We start from the raw sequence: 8797 nt of genomic DNA, 5'->3' as shown, positions 1-8797 counted from the left end.
GGGGCGGGGCGATGGGCGCGGTTGGGTTACCCACGTCCGTATTGATGAGAATCCCGGATTAAGGGGGAACACGATCTCTGCTTCGACAAGACGTGCCAAGGAAACCGCTTCGCTAAATGCGCTGAGGTGGTAGAGTAAAAAATGATTGAAGTAATGGCTTGGTAGTGGCGTGACGTCATGCCGCAAAAAACGTCAGCAGATTGAACTTGTGTATATATTATTCTCTCTACGGTGGAATGTGGAATTTATTTTGCAGAGTCGGACACTATCCTGGTGTTCACAATCTTCTATCATTCGGAGGAGGAACCCGCCTTGCAATGCCAAGCAATATACGCGCCGGACTTATCGTCATTGAAGCTTGGTTCAGGGGCTACTGAGGGAGTCCTGGATTAGGGGGTGTCCGGATAGCTGGACTGCCATCATCAGCCGAACTATCATCGGCCAGACTATCATCATCAACCAGACTCCAAGACTATGAAGATACAAGATTGAAGACTTTGTCCCGTGTCCGGATGGGACTTTCCTTGGCGTGGAAGGCAAGCTTGGCGATACGGATACGTAGATCTCCTACCATTGTAACCGACTCTATGTAACCCTAGCCCTCTCCGGTGTCTATATAAACCGGATGGCTCTAGTCCGTAGGACAACAACAACAACAACCATTACAATCATACCATAGGCTAGCTTCTAGGGTTTAGCCTCCTTGATCTCGTGGTAGATCCACTCTTGTAAACATCCACAATATCAATATCAATCAAGCAGGACGTAGGGTTTTACCTCCATCAAGAGGGCCCGAACCTGGGTAAAACATCGTGTCCCATGTCTCCTGTTACCATCCGCCTAGACGCACAGTTCGGGACCCCCTACCCGAGATCCACCGGTTTTGACACCGACACCACCCGTGCTTATTTTTGACCACCGTATACCAATGGCGTTTTTGCAGGGGAAGTCCTTGAGGCGGAGGGCCGAGCCTGCGGTGGCTAGCCAACAAGGGGCATCAAGGCCCGGCAGGCTGAAAAGAAGTGCAGTCCGGATTGAGACGCCGGCGCAGCAGTATGGCGCGCGATTTTATTCCCAGGTTTTATTCCCTCAAGGTATACTAACGCTCGTGCTCTCTTCAGGAAAAAGAGCGCTCGCCGGACTATATCCGAAGAGGTTGCTAATCGCGCCTCCACCGGCCAGGCTCCAAGGCCGGGTCCGGAAGCGGAGGCGAACACGAGGCGCGCACCGGGCGCTCCTCCGACAGAGGATGTGGACGGGCTGTCTGCCACCAATTCTGAGGTGGAGAGTGCCATGAACCACAGGCGTCGCCGGACTGTTCTTCGTGATGCTTGTTTCTCCCAGGAGGCATTGGATGCCTTTAACACGGGAGATGCGTACCTCCGTGCCGCTCAAAATGGTCTAGCCAAAGCCACAGAGCAGTATGTAAAAGACATACGGGTGAGAAAATTTGATGGTTATATATGTCAGTAGCCCCCGAGACTTGAAACAGTTAGAATAACTGATTTAAGGATCATTTGTTATGCAGGATCTTACAGAAAAGAATACCCAATTGTCCCAGGAGCTGGAAGAGTGCAAAGCCCAACTTGAGGCCGCACTAGCCGCGGCGGGGGAGACCAAGGAGACCCCCTCTGGTAATATATGCTTCGAAAGATAAGTATGTTGTGCAGGGCGGCATGTGTGCAAATCTGACAATAATATTGCAGATGGCACCGGAGTGGATCCGGACAAGCAACAACTCTTGCGCCGGTTAAAGGCCAGCGAGAGCGTGCTTACGAGGGTGAGGCAAGAGAAGAATAAGCTCCAAGATGCCAACACCCAGCTGGGCGAGGAACTAAAGGATGGTCGTGCTCAGCTGTCGGACTCCGTGAAGGAGAATCAGCGGCTTCGACGCGGCATTTTTAGTAGTGCTTGAACGAACTTCGAAAAAGAGTTCGGTGAGGAAGTTGATTGACAGAGTTATGTCTGTAGGTATGCTGACAGGTCGGCCTGCCGAGGAAATGCCCGGTTCTACGGATGACCTTCTTCCCGAGCTCTTACAACTGCACGAACGAGTTCGGCAGGTAATGCGAGGCGTGGTCTAGGCCTTGTGGCCATCCGTCTCCATGCCTGAAGGCCTTGGAGAGCTTGCAGAGAAGCTAAAGGGAGCGTGGCGGCGCTTCTGATTATGGAAGATATCGGTCTGCCGTCAAGGCACCAGGGAGGCCTGGGCCATGGTGAAGACGCGGTACACGAAGGCCAACCCAAACCACATGGCCGAGGTCGGACCTGTGGGGCCTAATGGGAAGGAGATCCCTGTGAGTTTAGTGTACGGCCAGGTAAAGTTGGCCGCCAAATATTCCCAACAGGACTGTAAACTAGACAGCCTGTTGGATGGTATTGAAGAGGAGTATACCCAGTCAAATTGACTATGTAATTTAAGATGAAATATAAAATGCCTTCTAGCCGGATTGTAGATCGTTTGTCATGGCGGACCTTTTCACTTCAACCTCTGGACCTGATAGTCCGGAGTGTGTCCGAATACCCTCTCGGTTATGTAAGAACCGGGGCATGCGTGGAGACCAGGCGTAGGGGCCATTAGTGCTTGAACAGACAAGTGCCCAACTAGTTATGTTATATTACATGGTTAGTAAGAAACATCTTCCAGGGAGAATAGTTCCGTTAGGGGTTCCTTTCCCTGGGAGGCATGCCCTAAAGTGCATGTCCGGACTGCGAAAAAAGCAGAAAAGCATCTGGGGGCGGATAAATAAACGAGTGAGAAATCATCTTTAGTTCACCGACCGAATATTCCCTTAAGAACGCTAGCTTTCGGCTTCACCCAGTCTGAGGTACACATCCGGCTGACCCGGCAGTAACAATCGCAGAGGTGCTCCCTTTACCGCCTAGCCGAACAATCGAGAACGTAGGGATAAGCACAGGAGCCAGGCAACCCAGCTTGGCCAAAACTTAAGTCATATCGATGCATATAGTGGTGAATAAAAGGTACATGCGGAAGTGTGACACATATGTTGGGCATGAGGCCCGTATAAACCAGCTTCTGTTAAAGAAGCCCCCAGGTATGATGAGCGCGGATAGCGCGTCAATTGTGTGCGAACAAGGCGCGAACGAGCCCTTAAAGGCTGTAAGAGAAAAGGAGGGAGAAGTAGAGAAATATAAGACAACTAATGTATAATAAATAGACAGAGGAAGGAGACGAACACAGAGTCCGGCGCTAGGCGTAGAATCTTCGGAGACGGGCTGCGTTCCATGGGTTCGGCTCGAGTCGGTTATCCGATGCATCTCGCAGACGGTACGCTCCATCAGTCAGGACTTGGTTAATTATGAAGGGACCTTCCCATTTGGGCTTGAGTTTGTCCTTTTTCTTGTCCGGCAGGCGTAGAACTAATTCGCCAACATTGTAAGTTTTGGCCCGTACTTCTCTGCTTTGATATCTTTGAGTCTGCTGTTGATAGAATGTTGAACGGGCTTTCGCCACGCCACGCTCCTTCTCCAAGGCGTCCAAGCTGTCCTGCCGATCGAGTTCGCTTCTCTTTCTTCGTACATGCGCACGCGAGGTGAGTCATGAATTATGTCGCAGGGCAGAACTGCCTCTGCGCCGTATACCATAAAGAATGGTGTGAATCCGGTTGTGCGATTCAGAGTGGTCCGCAGCCCCCAGAGTACGGAGTCGAGCTCCTCTACCCAGTGCGTGTTAGATTCCTTGAGGGACCACACTAATCTGGGTTTGATGCCGCTCATTGTTAGACCATTTGCTCGCTCGACTTTACCGCCTGTGCCTCGCCCGCCGAGCCGCAGGTCGCACTCCGGCGCCGAGACGGCAACAGGCTCGCATTCGCGGTTCGGTCCCTGCGTCACGCCGAGAAGGACCTGGCCCACCTCTCCGCCTCTGTGCACACCACGGTCAAGTTCCCCATGCCCTCCGCGTCCAACAGCGCGGCGGAGGTCGAGGTGTCCGGGGTGCTCGCCAAGGCCGTGGCCACTGCCGTGTTTCGACCGTCGAAGCCGTGTCCTTCGTTGCCACCTCCAAAAAGACCACCGCAACATCCTCCAGCATAGGAGCAGTAGCAGCGGCTGCAAGCAGCAGCACAACTCCAGCCTCCTCTCGCCTCCTGCGACGACCGCGGGTGAGCCAGAGCTCCGCAACACCCTCCTCCCCTTCCGTTGGAACGAGACATTGAGGCTCCTGCCCTCCACGAGGCTCGGCCACAGTGCGCAAGCACCACGACGAGCAGCTTCTGCAGCACGTGCGAGCACCTTGGCGAAGCACCTCGGGCAGGTGAGGCGCGCACCTCGCTGTCGTCCTGGGCGCGTGAGGATGGGGCGTGGGCGCGCGAGGATGGGGCGTCCTCTGGACCATCTTCCTCGGTCAAGAGCGACGGGGGCGTTTTCACGGCGGGCGCGTCACCGGAGTTGACCCGCTTCCCTCCCATGCACAGAGGTGTTTGGTAAAATGCCAAAGGAAGATATAGAGAGGAGGAAGAAGAATGCCATGTGGGCCCCACTTGTCATAACGCTCAACTTAACGGTCAAAATAAACAAGGTTGACCGTGCCGCCACGTCACCCCCTGACGAGTGGGTCCCGCATGTCATAAACGTGTTTAAATCGTCTAAACCGGTCATTTTTCAAAAGTGGTAGTTTTTAGTCAAAACTTAAAAAAAATTGTTAGTTATCAGTCACTTTTTTGAATGTGGTAGTTCTGTAAGACGGTAACCCCTAATGTGGTAGTTTTTTGCCAAATACTCCCTCTGTCCGAAAATACTTGTCATCAAAATGAATAAAAGGGATGTATCTAGATGTATATTAGTTCTAGATACATCCTTTTTTATTCATTTTGATGATAAGTATTTTCGGACGAAGGGAGTACTAGTGAAGATAGCGCACTGTTTGTCCACAAATACCTGCTCAGTATCGAGGCTGGGTAACCAAGTTTCAAGGAACCTGATGATGCAAAACCTGCCAGAACCCAGGCTGACCATTTTGGCCGCTATGATGCCACTATGATGGCACTCCTCCGGCAGGTAATTGTCCGCCCAGATCAAGCCCGGCTCCGGCCGCTGCCCTGTGAGGACGGGTGAGAGATCGGCCGCGCAAGGCAAGTGGTAGTCTTGATCAGAGATGCCAAACCAGAGGTTGAGCTCGGGGACATACTCGGCGGTGCCAAAGAAGGGCAGCACCCAGTCACTGGCGCGGCTCCAGGACTGGCTCACCGACACCGTGTCAAAGCAGTAGGTGCCAAAGTGATCTGCAGATGATGTTGCCCACCACCGCGACAGTGCCGAGGTATACTTCTTCTAATCTTCTTCCAGGGGCGGCAGCGGGAGCTCCTCACATTGCCATGTCCGGCAGGGATGGTACTCATTGTAGTGCTGGCGGGAGACAAGGGCCTCGAACTGGAAGCTCTTCCCGGGACGGAGCAGCCTCTCGATCACGTAGAGGCTGCCTTCCCCGCCTCCGGGCCGTGGAACAGAGAGGGCCAACGGATCATCCTTGGGAGCGTGGAGGCCCGGCATGGTGACGAGGCAGTCCGAGTCGGTCTCGTAGGTGAAGACGTGCCTCTGGCGATCCGCGAACACGATGCTGCGCTCCGAGAGAGCGAACGCGTCCATTCTGAGCTCGTCGCACTTAGGCTTCGGGTATGGCGCCGGCCGCGTGTTGAAGAGTCGTGCCGGCAACCGGATCGTCCCGATCTCCGAGGCTTGCTGCTTCTTGACCCTGCCGCAGGCCTTTTTCAGGGATAAATATGATGCAGAATCTCTTTGTATCCGTGGCAGGACTCGCCCATGCAGAGCTACTTCTTCCGGTGTCGTGTAGAAGAACTGGTTGCGCGACAGATCGAAGCGGCGCAGCGAATACATGCAGCCCGGGCGGTTCGCCGCGAACAGATTCAGAAACCGCCGGACGCCCATCGCTCCAGGTTGAATCACCTTGTCCCCGCTGCCGATGGATTAATGGAAGCAGATTTCCTGAGTAGAATTAGAGTAGAATTCAACTCATCGGCCTATGGTCTGTCAACTCATCAGGTTGCCTTTTGGTCAAGCCGGGCGAATATGAAGCAGCAGATCCACGGGGAGGGCGGCGGAGTTGTACTGGAGATAGCACCGGGGCAGGGTAGAGATTGGTGATGGGATCGGGAGGTGCTGTGTAACGCTTCACGCGACCAGCACGCTCGCATCGCTAGGGTTTTTTGTTTTTTGTTTTTCTTTTAGGAGACTCGCATCGCTAGGGTTTTTTCTTTAGCATTTTTTTATTTATTTAGCAACTTTTTTTTAGCAATTCGCATCGCTAGGCTTTTTTTAGGGTTCAACCAAGTTTCTATTCACTCAAAATCCACAAGTTGTGGCATACAAAACGGATTGTGCGGGATCTACATCCACATGTGCCTCCCCTGATCCAAAGAGTGAGCAAATTTGGTTAGTCTATCGGCATCATGGTCCGCCGTTGTACTTTCAAAAGTAAAATTACAGGTAAAATTGAAAGCCCTATGATTTATTTCAGTAATGATAGCTCCATGTCTCGCATTGCTAGTTATGACAATTCACATTGCTAGGTGAGAGCGTCACGCCCTCCTGGGCTGGGCCGGCACATTTGCATGTCCGGTCGCTAACACGGTTTTCTGTTTTTCTTCTATTGTTTGTTTTTGAACTTGTATTTCACTCCATTTGTTCCTAAATATTTGTTTTTGTAGAGATTTCAAATGGACTACCATATATGGATGTATATAGACATATTTTAGAATGTAGATTCACTCATTTTGCTTCGTATGTAATCACTTGTTGAAATCTCTAGGAAGACAAATATTTAGGAACCGAGGGACTAATTCATTAGTTATACATAAAAAATAACTACACAATTTTCCAACTTATGTCGCATTTTTTATATTTTAGATTGATAAATGTTCATGAATTTAGAATTATTTATGAAATTAGAAAAAACTAAATGGATTAAAAAATGTTTGGCAATTATAAAAAATGTTCATGAATCAGAAAAAAGTTTGCAAACCCAAAAAATGTTTGTGGGTTTCACAATACTCGTCAATTCCAAAAATGAAGGACTTGAAAAATATTCATGAATTCAAAAAATATCCGTGAATTCAAAAAATGTTCATGAATTTCGGAAAAAAATTGTCCAGTCAAAATGTTCATGAATTGTAAAAATATTTGTGAATTTGAAAGGGCAGCCCGGTGTATGTAGCTCCCGCTTGCACAGGGTCCGGGAAAAGGTCTGACCACTTTGACTCGGAAAAAAATCATAAATTCAAAAAATGTGTGTGAGTTTGAAAATTTTCATCAATTCAAAAAATGTTCATTCATTCGAAAATATATTTACGAAATTCAAAAAAGTTAATGGACTAAGACTAGCCACAGTGGGAGTAACTTCAGTAGTAACATCGAGTCCAACTCAGCAAAATTGCTTATGTGGCAATGATTTAATGAGGAGAGAGGTAGTTATAGTAAATTAGCTAGTTACTGTAATATCGAGTCCAACTGAGCAAAATTGCTTATCTTCAATGTAATATGAGTCTATAACCTAATAAATGAAGTTTTGCATGTTAGCATCATTATGTTACTATCCATTATGAAGGTAGTAATATAGTCTAGGGATATGTGTATGTTACTAATGTATGTTACTCATCATTGTGGCTAGTCTAAAAAGTGTACATGAATTCAAAAAAGTTCATAAACAACATGTTCGTAACCCAAAAAAGTTCGTAGCGGATCATTTGCACATTTCAAAGTCAACAAAGTCATCTACACATTCCAAAGTCAACAAACTGTCATAACTAGCAACGACTTCTCAATATTCAGTGCACGGTACATGGCAATTTACTACGTACTGAATATTCAGTCCACGGTACATCATACTAACAGTAACTGAGAGGCCGTCCCGATGAACAGAGTAAACTCATATTACAACACCGCTCAACACAGTCACAAGGTGTGTGCAACATAACACGTGAGAGAGGCTGAGATGTCGGCCGTCAGAGGTAATAGAAGGCGAGAAGCGAAGTCGCCACGGTTGCCAGGAGAATGGTTGCGGAGCCGTCGGCGGACCCCGCCGCCACATTCACCTTCGGTGGTGAAGCGATCGCGCCGCCAGTGGATGGTGAAGGCGCCGGTGCTGCAGTGACAGAAGGATTGTGAAGAGACTTTGTACGGACATGTAAAACTGCTACAATGCTGAAGGCGCCATCGGCACGTCCGATCACTAGCACGGTTTGCTGTTTTCTTTTCCTATTGTTCATTTCTAACTTGTATATTAATTCATTAGTTTTAAATATAAAAAAGTTCCAAATTTTTTCAACTTTTTATGTCGAGTTTTCCCCATTTTAAATTGATAAATGTTCATGAATTTAGAATTATTTATGAAATAAAAATGTTCACGAATTTAAAAAATGTGTGGGAATTTAAGAAATTGTTCATTAATGAGAAAAAAGCTCGCAAACTCAAAAACAGTCCGTGAGTTTCAAAATGCTCGTTAATTCAAAAAATTAAGAATTTGAAAAAATATTCATGAATTAAAAAAATGTTCTACAATTTTGGGAAAAAAGTACTCCAATTAAATTATTCATGAATTGTAAAAATGTTCATGAATTTGAAAAAATATTCTGAATCGGGAAGATCATAAATGTAAAAAAATGTGAGTTTGAAAATTTCATCAATTCAAAAATGGTTCCTTAATTTGAAAATATGTTTTACTCTCTCCTTCCAAAAAAGCTTGTTCCTCAAATGGACGAGTTTGGGACAAGTTTTTTCGGACGGAGGGAGTACGAAATAAAAAAATAAAGGACTAAAAATT

This window comes from Triticum dicoccoides, chromosome 6B, assembly GCF_002162155.2.
Source record: "Triticum dicoccoides isolate Atlit2015 ecotype Zavitan chromosome 6B, WEW_v2.0, whole genome shotgun sequence".
Lineage (NCBI taxonomy): Eukaryota > Viridiplantae > Streptophyta > Magnoliopsida > Poales > Poaceae > Triticum > Triticum dicoccoides.
This window is presented reverse-complemented; position numbering follows the sequence as displayed.